Source organism: Sus scrofa, chromosome 11 (assembly GCF_054392235.1).
Source record: "Sus scrofa isolate SSC_HxYL_T2T_F1_AM1 chromosome 11, Sscrofa_HxYL_maternal_Yorkshire_Landrace_v2.0, whole genome shotgun sequence".
Taxonomy (NCBI): Eukaryota; Metazoa; Chordata; class Mammalia; order Artiodactyla; family Suidae; genus Sus; species Sus scrofa.
Genome location: NC_139393.1, coordinates 64638361 through 64659126, shown reverse-complemented (window position 1 = coordinate 64659126; position 20766 = coordinate 64638361). Strand labels below are relative to the sequence as shown.

Sequence of the window (20766 nt, the reverse complement as noted above, 5' to 3'; positions counted from 1 at the left end):
TCACTACCCACCCCTAGGTTTATATAGAGGAGACTAACGACACAATGGATAGAGAGACTCATGTCTGTAACTTGAAAAAAGACTTGCCAGAGTCGTCTGTATTTTACCTTCCTTTGCTTTGCAAGAGGGTGGGGGATTTTCCCTTCTTTCAAGACAAGTTCAAGGAGTCTAGAGATTCCATGAAACGGGAAGGGGTGGTATACAAGAGACAAACCGACTTCTCCGCTCCAGCTGGATGCTTTCTTAGCTGCCAAATCCCAGCTTGTCTAAGTCACTACAGAAGAGAGATGTGCTGAAAGGGTTTTTGTGAGCATATGGTCTTTCCCCCTGAAGAGTTTAATCGAGACAAACACAGACTTGTGTCTTCTTCTTCTTCTTTTTTTTTTTTTCTGGAAAAGTTTCAAGGTACTAGACTGGCTTGGCTGGACTCACCTGCTGTTTCAGAGCAGAAGGGCCATGTTGCAGAGGGGAGGCTGTGCTGGGTTTCTGTGCTCTGGTCAAGAAACAGAAGCTATCTCTGTTGTGGTTGACTTGAAAGGGCAATGCCTTCGTGAGGAAATGACAGTGTGCGGGGGGCGGGGGGGTGCTCTCTGCTAGGTCCCATTTGCCTCAGAAAAACTACAGTGTACCCTGTGGAAGAATGAAAATAACACTTGAAGGTGTTTGCCATGTAGAAGCCACCAAAGCTGGATTACAAAAACACCAGTCAAGCCAAATCTTCTGCGCACACCGCCTCACCTCCCCGACATTTTCCAGATGGAGAGGCCAGAGTCAGGACAGTCCTGGGGAAAAGCCGCTGGAGGACAGAAAGAAACAGCACACCATTTCCCCTATGCCTTGAGATTCCTTAGGCAATACCTCAGCGAGACAAGGGGACATGCTTACACTGAATACTAGTGATAATTTTGATACCAATCTCAGCTGGACTTAACAAATATACCCTTGAATATGAGTTTTCTAATACGTGAAAATAACCAAGAGTGACTTTTGTATTTAAATATCCTCTCCATGGGCAAGAAGGCAAGAGCAGACAGAGATAATTTAGAGTGAGGGGTAAGAAAGGAATGTTTTTCATACACTGTATACCACTGAGTTCAGCTTTGTAAAAATACGAGTAATGTTCTACCAATTATATCTTGAAGATATTACTCGAATCTGCCCTTTTATCTTTGACTACTGATGTTACCTTAGTCCAAACCAACCATTGGTTGCACGAGCCTCCTCTGATTCTGCCATTCCTATTCTTTCTCTGCCCCTATTTGGTCTCCAGAGAACAGGAAATTGGATTTTCTCAGAACATAATTCAGGTCATCTTTAACTCACTTGCTCAAGCATTTTAATGGATTTGTTTTGCATGATTACAAAATCCTAATTCCTTTACTTTGACTTACATGACCTCCATATTCTTGCTGAACCACTTCCTTTCTTCTTATGCTGTTGCAGACTCTCCAGTTTCAATGATCTCCTGGCTCATGGCATGTTCCTTCCTACATGCATTTCCCAGCGCCAGCTTCCTCCCATCCCTTCAAAGTCATCCCATTCTTGTCTTCTTCAAAGACTTCCTTGACCTCCCTACCCAAATAAAGTTTTCTATGTATCCTTCTGATCTCAACTAATTATTTTCTCCTTCATAGCACTGATTTACAGCTCATGACAACATTCAAATTCCACTTGTTATGTTTAATGATTTTAGCGCTAATTTCTTCTTGAAGAAATAATGCACCCCCACACCTGAAACAATCCCTCACACCTGAAACAATGTCTGCACATGGCAGGTGTTCAAATATACATGCAAATGGATTATCATGTTATTTTTATTGTTGTTGATATTACATTTATCATCTGGAGGTCCTAAAGGAGCTCTGAAGTAAAAGCAAACATGGAAAACTTATGATTTACTCGTGATAGCTATTGTTACGAACTTGAGCTTTTTCTGTTCACAAGACCTAGGTTTAAGATCATGCTTTGTGTGAACTGGGACACAATTTAATTAATCTAACCCTTGGCTTTTTCATCTGTTAAAAAGGAATATAACAATACTTGACCAAACTATTGCTGAGTATTAAATCAAATAAAATATTTGAAGAGCTTACTTAGGCTTTGAGGTCCATATGGCTCTACAAAATTATGCTAAAAAACACCTCCTTCTTCTCCAAACATACAAAAAGAGATTAAAAACTGAAAAGGCATGTGTTTTACACATCTATGACACAAATTTATGACTAGACAAATAACTCTGTCTACCAGGAAAAATACTGAAATGTAATCCAGCGTATGAATTAAAGTCATGGAAGTACTGGTTGATAGGACAGGAAGTAGCCTGGAATTTACTTCTGCAAGAAAGTAGACATCAAAAATCCCCTGGCAATTTTGAAGGGGAATAAAATAATTCTCACTGTCAGACAGTTGGTGCCAGAGAAGCAGGTTACTCATGTGTCAAAGGAAGGCTGAGTAAAAATGAGCTAAAAACCAAAGACTATGCCTGGAATTCACCTTTACCTGGGATAGTTACAGGAAGCAGCAAAAGCATGAGATACAGTACAGAATATTAGTTCCAATGATTATGTGTGCAATATCTCCAATGTCACTGCTGTTTCACAGCTGTGTTAGGGTCTAGAGTGTAGATAGAATGAAGATGAATCTCATGAGTGATCATAGACAATAAATGATTTTTTTAAAGGACCTTAACCGTCAAGTTGGATGCAAAAAATAAGAATTCAAAGTCTAAGTACAAAACTAACACTAGGAAAGACAATGACATTATTATTAAGTAGTTAATTCATTTCTGATAAAAACAAATTAGAGCATAATATTAAGATGACTTTGGAGTTCCTGCTGTGGCACAGTGAGTTAAGGATCTGGCATTGCTGGAGCTGCGATGTAGCTTGCAACTGTAGCTCAGATTAAATCCCTAGCCCAGGAACTTGCATATGCCACAGTTGTGGCCAAAACAAACAAATAAATTAAAAGATGACTTGAAAATGAATATGCCTATGATAGTCTAAGATATTCAAAGTTTAACAGATACAAGAATTACCGAAAGATCTTGTTAAATGCAGTCTAACCAGTAAAATTAGATCATGGCCTGTAATTATGCATTTCTTACAATTTCCAGGTGATATTGATGCTAGTAATTGGAGAGCTACACTTTCCCTAGCATATCTTTAGAATATGGCAACAGATGCATGTAATAAGAAACAAATTAGAATTTATGGAAATCAAAATAAAAAGACAATATTGAACAACATAACACAGGAAGCTCTAGTGTGGACAAAGCCAAGGACAAAATTTGTGTTGAGGCACTGAGAGTAGATTCAGCCCACAATGAGTGTTAGAAGTTAAAAAAATTAGAGGAATTAACAGACATGTAGGACACAGTAAGGACATTCTTACCTAGATTATCATTGAGAAATGACAGAATGAGAAAGGCAAGTTCCTTATAACTCCTGGAGGAAAAAGTGATCACCTCCAAAGGTATCAGAATACTATGCCAGCAGACTTAACCTCAGCAAGAAGTATCAGAAAGGGGACAGGAGCTTGTCTCCAAAGCAGTGAAGCAAAGGAAATATATTCTGAGAATTCTGTGCACAGATATGTTTCATTCACATACAAAAAGCAAAGAATTTTTAAGATACAAAATTTAAGGAAGGTAGTGATACCTGTGGATCCATAATGAAATAATGACTAAAGGATTTACTTCAGGGAGAAGAAAAAGAGCATGGAGTGAATGAGTCAGATGGAAAACAGAAGATAGGTGTCAAGAAAGTGGTGAAATATGTCAGTAATTGAATCTTTCCATCTATCTCTCATTATGGTCTCTCTAAAAGTTTACCTTGAATGGGTCATCAGAGTCTCAGATATTTGGTTCAACATTATTCTGGTTTGTCTGTGAACGTGTTTCTGGATGAGAATAACATTTGACTCTGCAGACTGAGTAAAGCAGGCTACCCTCTGCAGCCTAAGTGGGCCTCATGCAATCTAATGAAGGCCTGAGAAGAAGAAAAGGAAGAATATTTTCAAGCTAGGACATCAGCCTTCTCTTTTGACTCTGATTCAGGCTGGATCTTAACACCACCAGCTCTCCTGGCTTAGGCTATGGAGTCAGCCTGGAAGTACAAGATAAACTCTCCGGGTTCTCATGTCTTTGAACATGAGAACAATAGCCTGTGCTCTCCTGAGTCTCCAGCTTGCTGACTGCAGGTCTTGGGACTTCTTGGCTTGCATAATAGTTTGAGCCAATTCCTTGCAATGAATCTCTCTTTATACATAAGTGCATCCCATTGATTCTGTTTCTCCTAGAGAACTCTGACTAATTATCTATCTACCCATTGTCTATCATCTATCTATTGATTTGTTGATATGTCAACTTATTTATAAAAATAAAAATAGAAAAAACTAAATGTCTAAATTCAGGGGAATTATAACTAGTGAGATGGAAGGATTTGTTCTTTAATGAAATCTTTCAGGGTGAGTTTGATTTATGAGGAAGTTAAATATATACCAATTAATGTAAAAAATATACATCTTAAATACATTTGATTGTTAGGCTCAAAACTAGCAAAGGAAAAATTAAAGACATATTCATCATTTTAACAAGAAAAAGGAAAGGAGAAAATTAAAATGATGTAATAAGTAGAAACCCACAGAGAGCAGAAATAAACCCAAATATGATTATCATTAAAATGGAATGTGATTATGTTATTAACAAAGACTATCAGATTTGATTTACAAAACTATCTACCTTCCAGAGAGACACATGAAGTGCAGGAGCATAAAAGTTGAATACAGAGATGGAGAAAGAAATGAAAGAGTGAAAGAGAAAGTTAATTTAACAATATTAATTCAGTTGAAATGTAATGAATCTCATCAAAAGGATATTAGATAAGTAGGTATAATATAACAGTAACAAGACACCGAACATAGGTAAAATTACTAATGTATAAGGATATAACAACATAGTTTTAAAATAAAGTAAAATCTGACAAAAACTAAAAACATAAATAAAATTATTAAAATATTAGGAAGCATATTGAGGATTTGACGGCACAATTAACCTATCCATCCAATAGATGGTTGTGGATCCTTGCACACAAAATAAACTCACAATTTTTTTTCAAGGGTACACAGCATATATTTAAAATTTATCATACTGTATTGACAAAAGAATTTTAAAAATCAAAAACTTACATCATGGAATACATGAAGGAAAACAATATAATTTTTTTAAAAGACAAAAAGCCACAAACATCCACTTGAAATGTATAAAGCACATTTCTAAATGCTAAGTGGTAAACAGGGAATCACGTGGGAAATTACACGCTATTTAGAACTAAATAAGAATGAAAGTAATAGATATAACAATTTGTGAGCTGTGGTCAAAGTGGTGATTAGAGGCAAATTATAGTGGAAGGTATAGGAATTAAAGAAAACTAAAACAAGGAATTACTTTAAATAAACATTTTAACTCAAGAAAATAGGAAAAATGTATAGAGTAAACCAAGAAGTAGGATACATAAATGTATAAGAATCAGACATAAATAAAAAAATTAAATCATGGGGAAAAGAACTATACAGATAATTTAAAAAAATGATTCTTTAAAAGAGTAAAAATACAAGATAATCCAACAGAGCAAGCTAGGGGGAAAAAAAAAACAGAGAAGGTAAATTAACATTGAACTAGAACAGAATTAGTAGAAGCTGTTTAAAAATCTTCAGGCTTGTGACAACATTAATGACAATATATTTGAAAAAGAGTACTGTAGCTGGTATCTTAGGAAATACACTTTCAACTAATACTAGTGAAATATAAAAGTATGAATCAGTGGCCTCTAAAATCTTTCCAAAAAGTTTTAGAAAAAAAATATGGCTCAAATAGCTTTGGAGATGTCTTAACAAGCCTTTCAAGAAACAGACAATCCTTATCTTACAAGAGCTCTTCAGAGAACAGAAAAGAGAACTACCCAACATATTTTATTAGTCCTGTGTGACCTCAATTATAAAACTGGACAAGAAAAGTACAAGAAAATAAAATTGTAGAGGAAATTCATTTAAGCACATAGGCACAGAAAGCACGAATATACTGTTAGCAAATTGAAACCCCAAAATGTATATATATAACATGTATCACATTTAAATTTGTTGTGCTCCAGAAATAGAAAAAGACCTTAGTATCAGAAAGTAGAAGCGTGTGTTTATACATTTTAACAAATAGCAAGTTACTTTCAGTTGTTGCATTGAAATATTTGATAAAAATTCATCACTCGTTCATGAAGGAACAATTAGCAAATAATAGTTTCCTTCACCTGTTTAAAAAGTTATTTCTTAAAAACCTGATCAAATGTTATCTTTATCGATTAAAATATTATGGGGGCCATATTATCAAATGATAATTTATCAAATATTATAATTATTGATGAAAATATTATGATCACCCAACTCAAACTCTGTGATCCTTGACCTTTGTGATGACCCTGCTAATGGAGCAGCAGTAGTCAGAGGTCACTGCTAGGGCAGGCTGAGGCCACTCAGCATTTACTGAATGGAAACCTCTCTTACTATAGAAAAGGGCTACCCTCTCAGTCAATGTAATCACAGTGCAAATTGCCACGGAAGGAAACCTGCAGGCTGCTTAAAAATTTATTGGAATGGGGGAGTTCCTGTCGTGGCGCAATGGTTAATGAATCCGACTAGGAACCATGAGGTTGTGCGTTCTATCCCTGGCCTCGCTCAGTGGGTTGAGGATCCGGCGTTGCCATGAGCTGTGGTGTAGGTGATGTGGGTAGGTTGCAGATCCCGCGTTGCTGTGGTTGTGGCGTAGGCCAGCATCTGCAGCTCCAATTAGACCCTTAGCCCGGGAACCTCCATATGCAGTGGGAGTGGCCCTAGAAAAGGCAAAAAGACAAAAAAAAAAAAAAAAAAATTATTGGAATGGTAATGTGTAAAGAAATAGCTAAACAGCTTTTGTTGCATTCAGTAGAGTAAGAAAGGTCAATTTCATGAAGGCTATGTCCTCCCCAACATCCATGCCTCTTCTTTTTAAACTACATGTCTGAGTATAGTTAGTTGTTCAGGTTCAATAAGTGATACTCAATGTTAATTTTTTATTTAGGTCAGCTGAAAGGTTTATTTCACTTCTTAGTAGGAAGTGCCACCAATTATTACTTCAATATTCTTTGAAAAATATTGTTTTAAAAACTGTATAATCATGCTAATAACTTCTTAGGTATTTGTAAATTTCTTTTCATGTTTAATTAAAATTTCATGGGATTTCCATGAAGGTGTAAGCTTTCTGACTTATAAATATTCAATTAGTTGCTAGATATTCTTGAAATAAGCAGACATCACATGGGAGAAATACTGTAAAATCAAGTTCACTATCCTGACATACAGGTTTGTGAATAATCAAAACTCCTTAGCATGAAAGAACATATTATAGTTATTATATTTATTTAACTACGATTTTATGAAAACAGGATTCTCTTGTGATTTGACATCAAGATGTAGGATATGGTTTCTCCCAATGGCTTCATACTTAACGATATTTGTTAAATGAGTTACATTTCACACATTCAATCATTTTTCAGAGTGTTCAAATGTTTTCAAAATGATTAAATATATGTGATTCAAATTGTGAGATCTGCAATTCATGGTAGTGAGACAGCCTTTTAAAATGTCACGTTTTTATATTAGAAAAGATAACTGATAACTTCTATTATTGAAGCCTGTTGTTTTAAAGATAGGAATCATGATATGGATATTATTAATAATTATATAACATGCTTGTATAATGTTTTAAGGTTTTCTAAGTTCTTTTTAAAGTTTAAATATAATTAATGTAAAATACTCTGTACTTTTTATATATGACCTTATTTCTAGCTTCTTTTAGTAAATTATCAATTTAATTTTTTTCTCAGTCATTGCTTGCTAAAATCAAATAAACACACTCCTTTAGCTCATGAAAATATTATACTAGAATGTTTTATTTTCTATTATTCAATGTTGGCATTTTTTAAAATTTTCATATTATACAACAATTTTACATCATGTTAAAATCTTGCTGTAGCATTAATCTTTGGATAAAGTGTCTTTTTCTTGTATGTGTTTGCTCTTTTATGCTGTGAAGAAATTCTTTTATTTTATACTTCTTTAAAGTTTGTTTGTACCTCTTTGGCAAACACATAAGCCATTTATTTACTCCATACTGATTTGAGAAAACAATAAAAAACCTTCCCTTTTAATGGTTTGGATCAAAGTAATACTTTCAAGTTTTTCTGATTTTACCTTTAGACTTATTCCAAAGATAGTTTTTAAAAATTAATCTCACCATATTACATTTAACATAAAAATGCTTTTTAAAGAGCAATATTTACAAAGATAATTCAAATTATTCCTTTTGAAAAATTGTGATCTTTGATAAAAATGTATTTTAAAATTATAAATATAAATTCACTACATTCTTAAGTTAAACTCAAGTTTTGTACTTAATCTCTTAGCAAAACATTGACATTTCCTATTAAAAAATTAAAAGGGGAGAGAAAAAATTCTTTTTATTTATTTATTTATTTTGGCTTTATCAAACTCACCCCACAGCAGCTACCCAAGCCACTGCAGTAACACTGCCAGATCCCTAATCCACTGCACCACAAGAGAATTCCCCAAAGTTCATATTTATCTAAGAATCCTGATTAAAAATTGAGAGGAAATGATAGAAATAGAAAAAATCTCCAGTTAGCAATTATAATAGTAGTAACCAAGTCAGTCAAAAGCCATCAATTAGTGGGAAATCACTAGATTATAAAAGGATAGTCAAAGAATCTAAATTACTACCTCACAAATTACTAATTAAAATTACCAATTTATGACAAAAGGAGCAAAAACTTAATCTTATTGTGGAGATATCTGGCAAATACTACCTTAACCAAATGATCAAATTTAATATCACCAATTATGAAATTAGTAGCTATAGAATTACTACGTTAACTATTTAATCATCTTAAGTATCACATTTTTTTTGCAATAAAGAGTTATTGGTTTTTCTCTGTAAATGATTAACTTTCCTGTTTCTTTTTTTTGCCAAAACAAATATAAGGCATACAGTCATATCAAAAGAATGCCTGTTTCATTTTTTTAATTATTATTATTTTATTTTTTAATTGTTATTTCCCCAATACAATTTTTTTTCTACTGTACAGCATGGTGACCCAATTATATATACATGTATACATTCTATTTTCTCACATTCTGATGCTCCATCATAAGTGACTAGACATAGTTCCCAGTGCAACACAGCAGGATCTCATTGCTAATCCATTCCAAAGGTTTGCATCTGTTAACCCCAAATTCCTAATCCACCACACTCCCTCACCCCTGGCAACCACAAGTCTATTCTCTAAGTCCATGATTTCCTTTTCTGTGGAAAGGTTCATTTGTGCCTTATATTAGATTCCAGATATAAGTGATGTCACAGTATTTGTCTTTCTCTTTCTGTCTTCCTTCACTCAGGATGAGAGTCTCTAGTTCCATCCATGTTGCTGCAAAAGGCATTATTTTGTTCTCTTTGATGGCTGAGTACTATTCCATTGTGTATACATACCACTTCTTCCTACTCCAATCATCTGTCAATGGACATTTGGGTTGTTTCCATGTCTTGGCTATTGTGAATAGTGCTGAGATGAACATGTGGGGTGCATGTGTCTTTTTCAAGGAAAGTTTTGTCCGGATACATTCCTAAAGGTGGGATTGCTGGGTCATATGTTAGTTCCATATATAGATTTCTAAGGTACCTCCATAGCGGTTGTACCAGTTTTCATTTGCATTTCTCTAATAATTAGGGATGTTGAGCATTGTTTCAAGTGCTTGTTGGCCATCTGTATATCTTCCTTGGAGAAATGTCTATTCATGTCTTTTGCCCATTTTTCCATTGGGTTGTTGGCTTTTTTGCTATTGAATTGTATAAGCTGATTGTATACTTTAGATATTAGGCCCTTGTCAGTTGCATCATTTGAAACTATTTTCTCCCATTCTGTAGGTGGTCTTTTTATTTTTTGTGATTTCCTTTGCTGTGCAAAACTTGCCAGTTTGATTAGGTCCCTTTGGTTTATCTTTCCTTTTATTTCTGTTGCTTTGGGAGACTGACCTGAGAAAACATTTGTAAGGTTGATGTCAGAGAATGTTTGGCCTATGTTCTCTTCCAGGAGTTTGATGGTGTCTTGTCTTATATTTCAGTCTTTCAGCCATTTTGAGTTCATTTTTGTGCATGGTGTGAGGGTATATTCTAGTTTCATTTATTTGCATGCAGCTATCCAGGTTTCCCAGCAATGCTTGCTGAAAAGAATGTCTTTCCCCCATTTTATGTTCTTGCCTTCTTTGTCAAAGATTAATTGACCATAGGTGTTTAGGTTTATTTCAGCTTTCTCTATTCTGTTCCATTCGTCTGTCTGTCTGTTTTGGTACCAGTACCACACTGTCTTGATGACTGTGGCTTTGTAATATTGCCTAACGTCTGGGAGAGTATGCCCTGCTTGGTTTTTGTTTCTCAGAATTGCTTTGGCAATTGCTTTGGTCTTTTGTGGTTCCATATAAATTTTTGGATTGCTTGTTCTAGTTCTGTGAAAAATGTCATGGGTAATTTGAAAGGGATTGTACCTGTTTCAATTAAAAAAAAAATCTCAAAACAAAAAAAAAATGCTTGTTTTAACCCAATGGAGTATTTTTTCTTCAATAGTAAGCATAGCTTGTTAAAAATGGACATTTAGCACATAAAAGTTTTCTTTTTATATAATTTTTTGTTTCATAACTTGATTGAGAAGGATTATAAGTTATGGCCACATATACTAATTATAAGCTTTTAGACTTTATAAAATTGTGGGGAAAGTAATGCACTTTTAGATCAACCATGTAATTATCAATATTTACCAATCAAATAGACATTTATAATGGGTCTGGTTTGACTTGCTAAAGTTTCTGAACTTTTCATACTAAAACACACTACTTGTGGGGCTTGAATTCTTGAAATTTCAGTGCTGTGGAGTTGATATACTTGAAACTAATATTACTACAATCACAGTGTATTTAACAGACTTAAAAATTAGCCCCTAACATTTGGAAGACACTGTGTGTAGGAAACTTGCTTTGTATTTTACAGCTTATAATCTAGTAGCCCAGTTAAGACAAACTCCTGAAATTTACACATCAGATCAGGGTTAATAAAAAAGTGGATTTCCTCCCTCCAGCTCTTATTGACCTACGCTATCTACTTTCATTAAAATATTCCAAATCTTTATATGGAAAAATGGTACTTGATCTCAGATTTCAGTTTAACCAAGAATGACATTAAGTGGTTCACGAGAAAATCCCAACTTTTTGTTACCAATTGGGGGGTAAGGAAAAAAAAAAGATGATCTCAGGGTACCTATGCCCAGTGACATAGCCTGAAAACATCAATAAACGAGGAGATGGATAACTTTTACATCTCTTAATAATAAAGTTGCATTATATACCCATAGTGGGAGCTACAGTTAGATGAAAATGTATTTCTCTCTCATTGTGATTTTATATGGCAGTGCATCTGAAGCCAAGTTAGTGGTGCTATAATGTTTGTGTGTGTGCTTGGTTATTTGATTGTCTAACCTCCAACAATGTCATAAAGCACCTAAGCTGTCATTCTGACAGAGAAGTCCTTGGAGAGGTAGGACTAGGAATGCTTTCACCCATCCTGAAATGTCCTGTGCATCTTGAAGTGCCAAGTCCCTCCTAGTGTGAACATATTTCATACTGTGTTATTCTTGAGTGTATACCTCAGAATTGCTGAAATGTATTACTGAGGGCAGGAGCCTAGAGCCTGGGGTAAGAAAAAGCCACGTGGATAAGAAAGAGATTTTTAGTTCCTGACATGGCTCAGTGGAAATGAATCTGACTAGCATCCATGAAGGTGCAGGTTTGATCCCTGGCCTTGCTTGAGTGGGTTATGGATCCGGCGTTGCCATAAGCTGTGGTGTAGGCTGCAGACGCAGCTCCAATCTGGCGTTGCTGTGGTGTAGGCCAGTGGCTACAGTTCCTATTCTACCCCTAGCCTGGGAACCTCCATATGTTGCGGGTGAGGACCTAAAAAAAAAAAAAAAAAAAAAAAAAAAAAAGATTTTTCCTTAAAGGAGAATCATGATTAATAGCCATATTTTTGAAAAAAGCAGATCGAACTAATGGGGGTAGGTACCCACATTGAAAAATACATACATTCTAGTTAACTGTTTTAAGAATATATAATTAAACTCAAAATAAATGAAAAGAAAATTGATTCTAAGTTTTAAGTAAAAAATAGGATAAAGTAAAACTGCAAATAGGAGTTAAAGCTAAACATTTTGGCGGTCATCAAAAGGTAATACATATGTATGTCCTAATAAGAAAGATCACCATGCCATACACCATGCAGCTACAGGGAGATGAAACAGTGCATCCTGGATTGAATCACCATTGAGGAAATACTGCCTTATCTTGGAAAGAGACTCTAGATTTTTACCCCAATGTCTTAGATATAAAGCAAGGAAGCAGGATGCCTATAAATCATCAATGAGTTTTAGAAACTCCAGGTCAAAAATTAATTTTAACAATGTCCTGGGAGTTAATTTGTGGCACAGCAGATTAAGCATCCAGCGTTTTCCCTGCAGCAGCTTGAGATGCTGCTGTGATGCAGGTTCAATCCCTGGCCTGGAAATTCCCACATACTGTAGATGTGGCCAAAAAAATGTTGTGAATTTAGACAAACCATATGGATTACAAAGAATAAATAAAATATTTATAGGAAATCTTTTCATTCCAGGGCTTTAAAATACAACAGAAAACAACCTCCACAATACACAGTAAGATAATAAAATTAAGATATAAAGAGCTAAAGATAACAGAGAACCGTGAAAGAGACTTTAAAATGAGTATGTTTACATTGCTCAAAAGTGAAAAATGGGCTAGAAACTGTGAGGAAAAAAGGACATAATATATAAAGAGCAGGAATATTACAAACCTGAAATTCTGTAAAGGAAAATGCATTCCTTGAATTAAAAGAGCTAACAAATGGAGTTCCTGTTTTGACTCAGTGGGTCAAGAACCTGAGAGAGTGTCCATGAGGATGCAGATTCGATCCCTGGCCTCCCTCATTGGGTTAAGGATCTGGTGTGGCTTCAAGCTGCAGCATAGGTTGCAGATGTGGCTCAGATCCTGTGTTGCTATGGCTGTGGCATAGGCCTGCAGCTGCAGCTCTGATTTGACCACTAGCCCTGGAACTTCCATATGCCACAGGTGTAGCCATAAAAAGAAAAAAAAATTAAAAAATAAAAATAAAATGCTAACAAATAGACAACTGAAACTGATGATGAGACATTACTTAAGATAAATTGGACCTAAAGTGGGGATTCTAAGGAAAGAAAAGTAAGTCTTGAAACTGGAGTTTGACAACACAACCACATTTAATGTTTTAGTCTATTTGTATGCATTTTTCATGGACTACATTTAGAAACAGTTCTAAAATGTTTCATGATTTAATTTTTCTGAATTATGCCAACTACTTCAAAAAATTGTACATATGACAAACTTATATACAATTATTCTAGACAGTAAAATTGTAAATACACACAAAAAATTGAGCCTGACCACTATGAAATCTTCACTGGTGTCTTTTTAGAGATATTAGTGTCATGTTGAGAGGGCAATGAATGTATTTTTTAATGGACTTGCCTACCACAGAGGCAGGGAAGAAGTACATATAACTCAAAATAGCAGATGATGTCAGACAAATCCAGTATTCTCCAGTATATTTTACAGGAAGATGACCTCACAAGGCAGTAGGGACAAGAACTTTGGTTAACCATTGAATCCCATACAAAGGTACAGATTTGCATGGAAAATGGATGAAATCTTCATATAAGACAGTTCTCCTATGGGTATTTTATTTTTAGCATCTGACATAAGCATTGAAGAATATGTTGAATCTTGACAAAAAAGAGAGAGTAAAACAGATAAGCAAAATAAAGACAAACCATGAGCAATGGCAAGTCTGAACTAGGAAAGAGTGGACAGTGTTCTTCTATTGTTACTGGAAGAGAAGTGGGAAGTTAAACTAGAAAAATGGGCATATACTGTGGAGATATAATCAAGAGAGTTAGAAATAGGGAGTGGAGCTTTGAAGAGAAATCTAGGAAGTAGAGATAAAATTAAAGAGTGACCACAGTACATAGAATAAGAAAAGTAGACAGCCAAGGGTCTGTAGAGCTTACAAAATGAGGGTGAGATACGAAAAAGAGAGGAAGAGGTAAAGAACTGAATCACTGATGAACTAAAAGAGAATTCGTGTTCGAGCTATGAGGATCACTGTCAAATGCTGAGGTGTTGTAAGAAAAAGGAATGAAAGAAGGTAAAGGGGGCTTGGGGGAAGGTATTTAAGCAAGGGGATACCATTTAATTTAATCATCAGATGACCGTTATTGACTTCATTGAGTGCTTTTTAGAGTGATAGTGGCACTTTGGATTTTAAAAGTTAAAAGTCTGTGCCAGTTGTTATCGCAAAATACATTCTCCCAATCTTCATGGCTGCACATTAGTTGCTGGTGAGGGTACAACATGTAGTTCTTTATGACAATATATTCGGGGACTTCTTGCCACTGCAGCCTGAACTTTAATCAAGATAAAATAGAAATTAAAACAGATACATAAAATATGTGATGCTGGGCTAGTAGTCAGGAGGTATGGACTGGTAAGTTGGAAAACTGGTGACCCTTGTTATGCCATCACAGTTGATAAGCTATCATCTTTGAAAATTTACATAGCAGAACACGTGGCTCTTTGGCCATCTCTGGGTAAATGGCTGTAAAGAGTCATACTATGAATGAAAAATGCCTGATTCTTCCTGATGGATATTAGTTACTACAATAGATTAATAACTTCAGGAAGGATGTGAAATACTCTCAAAACAAAATGAAAGGAAAGTCTAGAATTATGGGGCTTTGTAGGGTGGGAAAATCCAATTCATTCTGTGTTCCTCAAAAACAGAAAGATAAAAATGTTCTTCAAAACATTTATCAAGCCTTCAGATTATGATTCTTCAGCCAAGTAAAGATACCTAAACTTGGGGCCATTATCAGTGTATGAGCATTGTCTTTTGCTCCAGTCTATTACATCAAGAGCTCCTCCAGTCACCCCTGTTAACAAGAGATAGAAAGATAGGACCACCCAGAAGAAAATCTTAAGGTAGGCTTAGGAACAATATCCATAAAAGAACACTGATCTGTTCTTCACATACTAGTACTGAGGAGAAGCAACTAGACCAGGGACCTGAGAAAATTTTAAGAGAATAATTGCAAAGAAATCATAAGACAGGCTTATAAACATCTGATTGTTTATTTCTAAAATGGTCCTCAAGCTCTTAGAACAGCAACTTCAAGAAGTAGTTTGTGAAACTCAAAACCTCCAAGGAGAATATAGACTCTTCAAAGGTGGCTATAGATTATGGACACAATGAAGAACCTCCCAGAAGGTAAAACCAAGTTCCAAGAAAAACTGAAAATGAGATGGTTCTCCTCACAGATCAGGATGAGTCTAGTCAATGAATGTATTCACCTTTCAACATAGCTAGCCTTTGTCATCTTTGCCCATGGTTTCATCATAATTATGGACTGACTGACTTTTTTTTTTTCAGAATGAATTTCTTTTTGACCACGCCTGTGGTATGTAGAAGTTCCAAGGCTAGGGATCAAACCCATGCCACAGCAGTGATGATGCCAGCTTCTTAACTGCTGGCTACCAGGGAACTCCTGAATGAATTTTTTAAACAGAATTATTTTGTTTCTGTTCCACTGTCATATATTATTTCCATTAATAATTTTGACTCAGACAAAAGGGACTGTTTCCTTGGGCTCTATGCTTGGGCAGACCTGACTCTTCCCCTTCTCAACCTTGCCCCAAGTGTCAAGGTGAGACCCCACAGGCCCAGGGGTGGCAATGCCCTGCTGCGTCTAGGCCATACTTCTGATACTAGGAACTCTAGAATACCCTGTCTGAACAGTCACACATTGGTTTCCAAGTTTTTCCAGACTTTTTACACAAGTCATCTTTCTGAGAGTTGCTCATTTGGCCTTAGCTTAACCCCAAGAACTGGTTAAGGAGCAGCTGTTGAATGTCCTGTAGACTTTCAGGCTGATATGGCACATAATGGACCATAAAAGAAGGATGTGAAGAGAGGGAAGGGCCATGGCTAAGGATTAGGGGCTTGTGCAGCGACATTGGTCTTTTTAGGCAGGGCCGCATAAGTGGCATATGGAGGTTCCCAGTCTAGAAGTCCAATCGGAGCTGTAGCTGCAGGCCTGTGCCACAGCCACTGCAATGCAATGCCAGTCCAAGCCACGTCTGTGACCTACACCATGGCTCGTGGCAATGCCAGATCCTTAACCCACTGAGTGAGGCCAGTGATTGAACCTGTGTCCTGATGGATACTAGTCAGATTCGTTTCCACTGAGACATGACAGGAACTCCTTTTTTTTTTTTTTTTCCAGCCTAATTCTAAGAAGGAAAAAGAAAGAGGCTGAGAAAATTTATCAAAGTATGTGGACAGAAAGTATTTTATTTAACAATCCATTTTCTTGACTTACAATTTTAAAATATTTAGGTATATCTTGAGTCAGCCTCTGTTTGTTGTATTACTTCTGCCCCCATAAATGTTGTGGCATATCCAAATGTGTCTGTGTAAGGAGAGGGCAGGTATAGAGGCCAGATCACCTTTACATTTGTTTGTAAACTGCCAGACTGTAGGATCCACAACTGGATATAATGGATAGGAATAACCCATTAGCTATGGATTATGAGTCTCAAGCTGGATGAGCCATAGGAAAGGGAATGACTTCAATTTATTGGAAAACAAGCATGATCAGATACTTGGAGGTTATAGGAAGGATTCTGGCAGTTTGCAAGTTTTATATCTAAATCCATACTCTCTTTCTGGGCACACAGCTGCATAGCTATGAATTACTTTTCTCATCCTTACACTTACAACCAGGTGTGGCTCTTTAGGTAAGTTCTCACCAATGAAATATAAACAGAAAGAGGGATATTTGTTTAAAAGAAGATTTCTTACCCTGATCTTCGCTTTTTCCTTTGCAGACCGAAACATCCGATATGGTGGAAGTACAACATTAACCATACTGATGGGGCCAACATCTGTGGAAATGATGAACATGAAATGAGAAGAAAACAAATCCCTGGTGGGAGGAGGGGGGGATCACAGAACAAAGTTATCTCAGGATCCTAGGCTCTTTGGGCTTCTAAATAGTTCTCTGTGTATGAGATAACATTTAATCTAATTTAAGCCCTTGTATTTTTTCAGTGGTTTAGCCTTTATCTTAATAAAACTGTTTAGAAAAATTTGGACTGACTGCTACTTACTTAAAATAAATGGGTAAAGTGAGTTGTTGTGATAAAAAAAAATGGATTCATCTTTAAAGTGGATAAGAGACAAATGGATTGTGTGGTAGTAATTAACTTATTGTCTTTTTATCACATAGTTTCTCACATGCTTAGGAAGTAAGGTATTAATCAGAATTATAGGAAAAAGTATATTTACAGTCTGGTAACTATCATAGAATCTCTTCAAACTGTCAGAAATACCACATAGTAATAATATAACTAGAATAGTATATAGAGTATATAGTACAGAGTATATAGGGAGTATATATAGCATATATTATAAATTGATTATAAAGTAAAAAGTATACAGGGCAGCACACACAGTAGAACAGTAGATAGAGAAGTATTATATATTAATCTTCATGTATTCATAAGAATATCATATATGTTCATATATTATTTTCCCCACATTCACAGAGTATATGTGTTTTGAAAGTAGCAGAAGATTGAATTTTCACAATTCACAAAATAACAGAACTTTTGAGGTGTTCTAAAATTAGGTAAAAAATAGATGCTTATAAGAAAACATCCAGAAATATATCATTAACTCTCTGAATGTGTGAATGAATTTGACATTTCCTAGGAGCTAATGAGATACATGCTTGCTATCTAACTTGTCAAGCATTCTTTTTTGGAAATCTTAACAAGAGAAGCCATCTAAATCTGAGTCATTAAGGTGAGATCAAGTCAAAACATACCAAAAATGAGAATTAGATTCCTGTTCTCTAATGGTGTTTCATATGAAAAAGCCTGGTCCCCACTGTTGCATAGACTGGCTTTATAATCCTGATCCTGTGAATGAATGGTTGTCATCTTAAGAAATTTGCTCCATTTCTTGGACCCCTGTGCACAGTGAAAACATGTGTCAGAAACAACAACACTTTTGGTCCCTGCTAATACCAATGTTGTGATTGTACTTGCTTTTTTTTTTCCTATTTATGTTGTAACTGCTAACTCCTTTTAGAATCCAGTATCCCAATTACCAGCTCAGATTTAGACCACTTTTATCTCTTAATGTCTGATAAAAATTGTCTAGTACATACCCCACACAACAAATTATAGGCAGTAGATAGCTGCTGGATTCAATTTCATCTTGGATATATTCCTTTAAGTAAATATGCTTTAATTTTAATGTGTGTGCATAAAATTATGCTGTTTTCACTTGTAAAATTTAGCTTAGAAACTTTCATTCATTATTTATACTTGTGTGAATTATTAACATATTTTCCCAATTATCAATCATATCTTTTCCTTATTTTGTTTTTAAAAAATACTATTTTTCTGAACAATAATCCTTTATTAGTTATTTATGTTGTAAATATTTTCTCCCAGGTTATGACTTAATATTCCCTAATTGTTTCATGATGTATTTGGTAATTAAATATTATTTATTTTAGTGTAGTTTTATTTAGAAAATTTCTTTTAAGATTAGCATTGTATCTTGTTTAAGAAATTCTACTCTTTCCCCAAAGTGTTAAAATATTCTCCTAAACATTATTATGAAATTATTAAAACTTTACTTGCACATTTAAGCCTTTAATCCTTTGAGTTTTGAATTTTGCCTTTGATGCAGGCAGGATTTAATCATACCTAATGGTTTTTCTGTATTAGATAATAATATTTTAAAATCTCTTAATTTGTTTAATTGGTGACTGACATTTTACATCTCATAATTTTAAATTAAGCTTATGTGAATAAATACAATTTGATCATAAAATTATTTTGGAGCATGTGGCTTTTTATTTGCTAATGTTCCATTTAGGATGCTTTCATCTGTAGTTATATGAGAGGCTGAGCTTTAATGTTTCCATTCCTTTTAAAACTTTTATATTTCAGGATAAAATACATTAAATTTTTTCTCAAATTATGAATGTACAGCTCAGTGAATTTGTACAAAGTGTACATACTTCTGTATCTTAGATCAAGAAATGGAATACTGTAAGTATCCCAGAAGATTTCCTTGTGAAACTTTGAAATCATTATCTTCAAAGGTAGTTAGACTTCCTTTTTTTTTTTTTTTTTTTGGTCTTTTTTTTGCTAATTCTTGGGCCGCTCCCGCGGCATATGGAGGTTCCCAGGCTAGGGGTCGAATCGGAGCTGTAGCCACCGGCCTATGCCAGAGCCACAGCAACGCAGGATCTGAGCCGCGTCTGCAACCTACACCACAGCTCACGGCAACGCCGGACCGTTAACCCACTGAGCAAGGGCAGGGACCGAACCCGCAACCTCATGGTTCCTAGTCGGGTTCGTTAACCACTGCGCCACGACGGGAACTCCAGACTTCTGATTTGTAACAGCAGAGAGTAGTTTTGTGTATTTAACTTTTCAAAATAATATACTTTTACCTACTGATTGCTTTTTAGTTTTATTACATTGTGATTGGAAAAGATATTTTGTATGATTTCAATCTTTTAAAATTTATTAAGACTTATCTTGTCTATCACATGGCCTGTTCTGGAGAATGTTCCATATATAGTTGAAAAGAATATGTATTCTGCTGTTGAATACATTGTTGTCTTTATACAATGTTGTATATAGAACATTCTATATATACCATTCAGGCCTAATTGGTTTATAACATTTGTTAAATTCTTCTATTTCCATACTTACCTTCTATCTATACTATCTACCCCTTACTGAAAGTGGCATATTGAAGTCTCCAACTATCATTGTAAAACTATTTATTTCTACCTCCAAGTTTGTCAGTGTTCACTTCATATATTTTGAGGTCATATTGCTTAGTGAATATACATTTAAAATTGTTAAATTTTCTTAGTTTAACACTTTCGCTAATATATAATTTTCTTTTTCTCTTGTGTCAATTTTTGACTGAGAGTGTACTTTGTCTGTCATTACTTATAGCTACCCCCATTCTCTTTTGCTTAATATTAGAATGTAAATAACTTTCTTCTATTTTTAACTTTCAATGTATTTGTGTTTTTGTGAATAAATAAGTCTTTTGTAGTTGCATCTCTAAAATAAAGATCATGGCTATTTCTACATTTTAATGAGGTAGCTTAATACTTTTACACTTCAAATAATTACTAATAAGGAAGAACTTACTTGTGCTCATTTTGCTATTTATTTTCTGTATGTCTTATGACTTTTGTCCTTCATGCCTCCTTTACTGACTCATTTTGTGTTAATTTTTTGTAGTGAATTATTGACTTCCTTCTCATTTCCTCTTGTATATTTTTGCGATTAGCATTCATTATCATAATCTAGCATATGATAGTTTAAACTGATTTGACACCAAATTAATTTCAATAGTATACAATTGTATATAAAATTAGTATACTAATTGTATATTGTATACAATTAGTATAC

General features: G+C 34.9%; 1 long non-coding RNA gene across 1 annotated transcript in view; it reads left to right on the top strand.

Annotated features, from left to right (window-relative positions):
* LOC146398663 (uncharacterized) overlaps nt 1-20447 on the top strand; it is a 177891-nt gene extending 157444 nt beyond the window's left edge. The window contains exon 5 of the long non-coding RNA XR_014820090.1: nt 17137-20447. This is a non-coding gene — a long non-coding RNA (uncharacterized LOC146398663). The remainder of the gene's footprint in view (nt 1-17136) is intronic.
* Nucleotides 20448-20766: the final 319 nt, after the last annotated feature.